Below are 7,583 nucleotides of genomic sequence, written 5' to 3' on the forward strand. Positions count from 1 at the left end.
AGATAGTAGATATAAAAGATACTGTAAGTATGCTTAGTTTCTTTTTTTGTCCAGGTGGGTTTGGTCCCATTTCCCTTTGCGATTCCCATCTCACTGTTTAGTAGCCTTGAATATATGCACTACAAGGAAAAAAATGGTGTCAGTGGCGAGAGATCTGCATCAACAATTCTTCAGGCAAATCTTTGACATCATGGTGACAACAGAAACTTCTGATCCACTTCACAACTGATGCATATTGCCACAACCAGTGATCGTAACCTCGTCCAGCAAAATTTTCTGTTTTTGAGTAAATTTTTCCAACTATTGTGGAAATATGTAGTCAAGTATTTAACTCTAAGGAAAGCATTGCATTACAAATTAGTATGAATATGTATTTTTCCCAATTATATTCTGTTTAAGAATTTACTCTTTTGAAAATTTCTTATGGGAACTGATTTCAGCCTTTTACCACGAATATGGGAAATTTTCAACAATTTATCTCAGGCCATGGGCAAAATAATATGTATGATCAATGTATGCAATTAGCTTTGTTTGGGCTTTTTAATAAAAAGGAAATGCTAGATTAAACTTTGAAACTGTGAAAATCTGCAAGGAGCTGTGATACATGTGAGAAAAAAATCTTATGGCAAGCAAAAAGGGGAAGCTGCCAGCTTCAGCAACCTTCGTTTCGACCAATCAGGGAATAAAATCTACTACTCAATTGTCCATGCACCTCGTAAACATTTCTTTGGGAAATTTCTAATGAATTAGTATATGCCAGAACATCTGTTCTTAGTGTATTGTGGCGCTAACTAACTAACTTCTGTTGAGTTATGCATGTTTCATGTACCCTGGTAGTGCCATCTATCTTTTATATTTTGAAGTGGAAACTGCAGATGCCTGAGTTTTCATGAAGTGTAACCAGCATATTGAAGGTCTGTCAGATGGAAGACTGGGACACATTTGCTCTGCAAAATTGGAAACCGCAGAACAGAATCTGAACTTTTTTTGGTCTGTAAGGTACATTAAAAATAAGTGCCTAACAGATGGTAGCATCAGTATGAAACAAAACAAGCATAATTCTGATGACATATATTAAAGCCACACATGCAACCTGTTCTTGCATGTTTCCAATTTGGTAGAAATTTCCCAGAGGAATGTTTGAGTTACATGTACAGTTAATTAAGTAGTGAGTAAAAATGACTTTCCCGCGTTTCTGGTGCCACAAATGTGTGGATTGCTTTTTCCTCACTAGAATTTTTGAAGTGAAACTTCTATAGGGACGTAAGAGTGAAAGGGACACAAGAATAAAAGTTTGTGAGGAAGAGAAAATTTTTATCATAAAAAGTGAAACGCTTTCTTTTCCCCTCAAAACCCATTCGGTTGAATAACTGAATAATTGTGTGATGAAAATTGGGGGGGGGGGGGTTGTCAATTGACATTTGGCACTGTAAGAAAACAAAGTTAGTGATGGGGGAGGGTTGGTTTGTGTCGGACAGAGACAGCTTATTACCTTTACCTACCATTCCCGTGACCGCACGAGAATATATTTCGCACGTGAATGCAAGTTTTGTGATGTCAGTGCTAGCTCCTAATTGACTGCTCTGTCAACGCTGTACATCCAGAGCTCAATTTACTTTTTCTTCACTCCTGTACTAGATCCCAGTCCCGATAAAAAGCCCCCCTACTTGAATTAGAGCCAAGCACGATTTTCCGCAGAAATTTTGTTAACAGATCTGCCACATATGGGATTATTATGGCATTTAATTAAATTTAAAATTTCAAAATTCAATTTTAATTAAATTCAATTGAGATGAATCTAGTCATGTCAAACCTAAAAGTTTCACTTCTATCGCGCGAGATTCTAACGGAGATTTTTTTTTTTGATTTTTCTAATACAAATTTTATTGCTTTTGTTGCGAAACACAAAATACCTGAAACCCAAAATTTTTCATACGCGAAAGTGACTTTACCGTCAATACTTTATATTAGTTGTTCTTCAATCTTTCTATAAACTGCGGACCGGTAAAAACTAAATAAAGGGGGGAAATAAAAAATGTGCGGCCGGTGAAAATTTGCCCCCGCGTACTCGCACGTTCGCAGTTTAGGGACGAACCCTTTAATTTCCAACTTCGAGTCGCGAATGCGAGCCGATCTCCCCGTTAAAAGTCTCGCCACAGAGCAATAGACCTACAATGGTACAGATTTCAATCATTACACTTCACTTCTGAAATATAGAAGGCAGCACTGAAAATCGCACTGCACACACACTGAGAGTTAAATACACTCACTTTCGGCATAGCTCTCTAGTACACTGGTGAAATAAATTAAGAGAATTTGCATATTTTATCGAATTTCATGAAAAGAACTGAACTGAATGTAAAACCACTGCTTCTAGACAAAAATGCAAATCTTGTACGTCAAATACGTAAGCGTATACGTGTGTGTAGGCAGAGCCAGGAGAGAAACAGGCTTTATAAGCGCTCGTAAGTTAAGACGCATTTCGTTTGCTAGCACATCTCGGCGAATTTCTTGGTGTTATTTTGCAGCAATCGGTTAATTTCAAATTGTAACAGTAAAAATGAGTAACCACCAACGTTTAGATGATAGAATGAGGTGGCGAATTGTGGGGAGGCTAGAAGCAGGCCAATCTCAAGTCCAGATTTGTAGAGAGTTCAATTTAACGCCCAGCGTCGTGTGTTACTTATGGAAACAGTTCCAGGATACCGGATCCATCGAGAGAAAGCCTGGGCAAGGTCGTCCAAGAGCCACGACGGCCAGAGAAGTTAGCCATTTGTCGATTATAGCGAGGCGTAACAGGAGTGCTACAGCTTCTCAGCTCTCTCGTGACTTATATGCAGCCACAGGAACCCGTGTATCAAGGAGCCTTATCAAGGGTGACTGTTTCCAAAAGACTTCATGAGAGAGGGTTGTTTGCAAGAAGACCTGCTGTTTGCGCCCCGCTCACTGCTACGGACAGGAGAATCTGTTTATCATGGTGCAGAGAGCATAGAGATTGGAGTATGGATCAATGGGCGACCGTTATCTTCACTGATGAGTCCCGGTTCAGCCTAAGCACCGCTTCTCGCCGTACGTTCATATGGAGAGAACCAGGGACCCGCTACCTACCCTCCAATGTCCGCGAAATCGACCATTATGGCGGAGGAGGTTTAATGGTCTGGGCAGGCATCATGTTGGATAACCGCACATCTCTCCATGTCTTTGAAAGAGGCACTGTGACTGGTGTGAGGTATAGGGATGAGGTCTTGGAGCCCTATGTTCGCCTTTTCAGGGGTGCAGTTGGCCCCGAGTTCATTTTAATGGACGATAACGCGAGGCCACATAGAGCTCTTCTGCTCGACGATTTTCTAGAGAGTGAGGATATTCGCCGGATGGTTTGGCCAGCCAGATCTCCAGACCGTAACCCTATAGAGCATGTCTGGGACGCTCTGGGGAGGGCAATTGCAACTCGCAACCCCCCTCCGGGAACCATCCAGGGAATGAAAACAGCGTTGCTGAACGAGTGGGACCAATTGCCACAGGAAATGATAAACTGCCTTATTTCAAGTATGAAATCACGCTGCGAGACCTGTATATCTGTAAGAGGGGACCATACCCCCTATTAATCCATTTTTTTGTTTATTCTGCAACCGCTGTTTCATTCCTTCCGACTCCAACGAGTGTTACGCACGATTATGCGTGTGTATTACAATTATTGAATGGTTATTTGTTTTGTATTGTATCAATGTATGTACATATCAAATTTCATTAAAATCGGTACAGTAGTTCTATAGATAATCGACCAAGTCTGCAAATTCTCTTAATTTCTTACACCAGTGTAAATTGCCCATGGTGATAGATCGGAGTTGCGCTCGGTTTGAAAGAAAGAAAAGACCCCTTAAACTAGGGTTACCACTCTCCCTCCTTTTTGGTGCCATTTCAAGCGTCCTCCACCGTAATTTTAGAATAATTAAAAAAAATGTACTTTTAAAATTTTAGAAAATTCGCCCTTTTTTGTTCACGTTTCCGGAATTATTTTTTTTCCCCAGGGGATTTATTTTTTTTCACTCTGAAATATGTATATACTATATCTCTTCATTGGCATGAGTGTTTGCTTGTGTGTTTTTCTCCCCACGCATTTTTACATGCTTTGATAAAGCCCTTGAAATTCCCAGACGAATCCAAGTTGCCTTTCAGCAAGGCTATTCTAACCACGGTCTAGCTTTCTCCTAGATCAGCGGTTCTCAACCGGTGCTCCGCGGAGCCCTTGGGGCTCCGTGTGCACTTCCCAGGGGGGCACCGCGGCCACTCGAGGATGATAAAATAAATCAATAAATTTGATAAACAAAGAAAAAAAAGTGGCCTAAATGGTAGCGCCATATAAATAATATACTAAAAAGGGCCCCGCCATAGAAATTATACACTGAAAAGGGCTCCGCGAGTTAGAAAAGGTTAAGAACCGCTGTCCTAGATAATATAAAAAATGACAGTCCAAACAACAGCTCTGGAAGTAGAAAACCGCATTATACATTTTGAGACTACCATTGTTTGCTCACCAACAGCAGATGCCGTATACTCGCCTAAAGTATCAAAGGATGTTTAGAGGTGTCGCGAGTTCGATACCCGGTTCGTCCTTGTCAGAAAATTTTCCTGACACGGGTACAACAGAAACGGCGACATGAACGCAGTAAAAATTGCTACCGCAGGGAATCCCCCATCGAGGAGTTAGCGCACCAACCTCTCGATGAGTATAAAAACAAGCCTGCCGTTTGGAATCGGCAATAAATTGTAGGTCCCGGTCTAATTAGCCCTCGTGTGCAGAAAATGACCGTGGTGCGACAAAAACGATCAAATGAGCAGATACCGTGTACTAAAAGAGGGGTAACTATTCCATTCAGAAATAAAGAAAATAGGATGCAAACAACACACGATGCGCTGATTCCTCTGGCAAAAACACAACACTCAAAAAATATAAAAAAAAAAACTTTTGAGGGTATCGAAAGGAAACCTCTCCTTGCTCCAGGCAAGTAATAAATTTGACCACAAGGTTTGTACACTGTACAATTCATTTGCAAATTCTGACCACCTTCAGTATTAATGCACTCAAACGCATAAAATTGAAGAATTTCAGAATAAGTGCATATTTTCTTCACATTTTTAAACATAAGCAACATCACTGATCGAATCCATCATCCTAGGCTGAAATTTGAGTAAAATTTCCAGTAAATTTGAATAATTTATTGACGACTATATTTGCCACTACTACCTGGAGATTAGGCATTATCAACTCCTACTAACCAGAACATGGCCCGCCGCTCTGTCTACACATAATCACCGGGTAAATGTGAAAAAAATCAAAATTTATTACTTTTTAGTATATAAACTTGCAAAAATTGTTGGTAACTATGTGGCGCCATCTGTTGCGAAAACACGCCATCAAGGGTGCTTGGAGGTAAGGCGACTTGATAAGGTGGGGGGGGGGGGTGGCGGCTTATATTCTAGTTCTTATTCCCTTATTCTAGTGGCGGAGGTGTCCTCCTTTTCCAGTTTTTGAATCTCGTAACCCTACCTCAAACCCCTCCGACTAGTAATCACTGAGCTATAGGGAAAAGTTCAGTTTCCCTTTCAGCTCAGTGCTAATAGTACTTGCAAATTATGTGTAAGTGAATGTCTTAAAGAACATACAGAGAATTGATATTAAAACGTGATAATATACGATCAGTTGATTATTAATGTATTAATTGATGAGTGTCATATACACAGTGTATATATACTGTGTATATACACAGGGGTAATCAGTGCTGTGTAAAAAAATTTTTTGGAAGAACAATTTCACTCCTCTCCAAAATTTTAAAGTTTAATTTGATAAAAGTTTTTTTTTTTTTTTTTTTTTTTTAATGAAATGGCTGAATAATGAAGTTACCTAAAAGTTGGAGTATATTTTCACTCCTCAACGAAATTTATGGGAGTGAAATTGAATTTCGATGCGTATGGATGACCACTGGGGCTAAAATACAGGGCTTGACATAGCTAGAAAAAATATAGGTGCTAACCAAATATTTTAGGAGCCAAGCGTATTTCGTTTGCCTGAACTACATATTAATCACGCACAGAAAATTTTAGCCGCCAATATAATTTTTTTAGTCTCCACGGTGACCTAACGCCTGCGATTTTTCAAGCCCTAATCTAATATGAAAATTTAAATATTGATGTAGAATATTACACGGAAACGTGATTTTTATACATGTAAGTGGTTTTACTTAGATGTAGTATCCACGGCAGCGTAAGAATCTCTAGGAAGCAATAATGTCATTTTAACACGGAATTTATACATACATAAGACACACGCTAGCTAAGAATTCCGGGAAATTTTCATGCGGCCTCTTCTCTTAGATTCCCATGAAATATTAGCTTAAAGTGCAAGCAAGGATTTCTCAGTAACTCAATTAACTTGCGCTGAAAGTTTTCTCGGAAACCATGTCCAGAAAAAAAAAAAAATTCTATTCCTCTTATGTTAGTTTACATGAACTTAATATTCCGCTATGTGCATTATTAAGCGGGTCTTATGGCTAAACACTGAAATATTTTCGTTCCCTGTTCAAATATTTAAGTTCTAAAACAAAAAAAAATTCAATAATTTAATCGATTTTTGTTTGTTATATCTTTGATTTTTGAAGGTTGGGAAGAGGAAACACACACATAGTAATACGATTTTGCGGAATGGAATTCCTCTAGTACAGTATTTTGTTTGGATGGGTCCAGGCGAAGAGATGACGGGATTGCTCAGATTTCTTAAGCAAATATTTTATAAATCTTCAGTGATATGCGAATATGTATCTTTCCTTTTGACTTTTAGGAATGTTTATTTACGCGAAATTCCGGCAAGAACGGGGAAGGGGGGGGGGAAGGAAAATTAATTATCTGTTCGGAAAGAGGGAGGATGATTAAAACGTTCTTTCTGTTACAAAATACTCCGTGTGTATTGCTGCCATAGACTAAAGATATAAATGTTATTCTTGCTCTGTGATTGCTGCAGACAAAATTTCCGTTCTCATTACTGTATTATTGTTTTGAATTTTGTTTTGTTTTCCATTCATCTCTAAATCAAACAAGTATTTATCATCACCGCCGTGTGACGTCACGTGATTTAAGTAATGGTTACGCTGGGATTAATCTTAGTCGAGATTTTCCAGCTGATTGTTTATTCATCGTAGACAATGCATGTTTTCAAGAAGATGTCACTAGAGTTATTTTGAATAGGAAACGCATCCTTTATCTCTTCCACATGATATTCCAATATACATTCCGCATTAACAAAATTACAGTTTTCACTACACGGTGCGTTCAATTTAGAATCGTAATCACTGGAAAATCATTGTATGTAGTGCAGTATAATTTTTACACACCGGTAAATAATCTCACAGTGGAAACTCCATAACAGGCGCTCCCCGTTAGCGGCCACCTTCCGTTAACGAATACTTCTGAAGGCTATGAAACAGGGCCTCAATACATTTCGCTACATTCGGTGCATACGGAGGTCGTTTACCCTGGAATAACTTGCGAAACGTTGATCCTAGAAACACTTCTAACTGGGAAAAGTATCA

This window comes from Pholcus phalangioides, unplaced genomic scaffold (assembly GCF_987345545.1).
Source record: "Pholcus phalangioides strain wild (caught in Gottingen) unplaced genomic scaffold, Ppha-v1.0 ptg000004l_1, whole genome shotgun sequence".
Lineage (NCBI taxonomy): Eukaryota > Metazoa > Arthropoda > Arachnida > Araneae > Pholcidae > Pholcus > Pholcus phalangioides.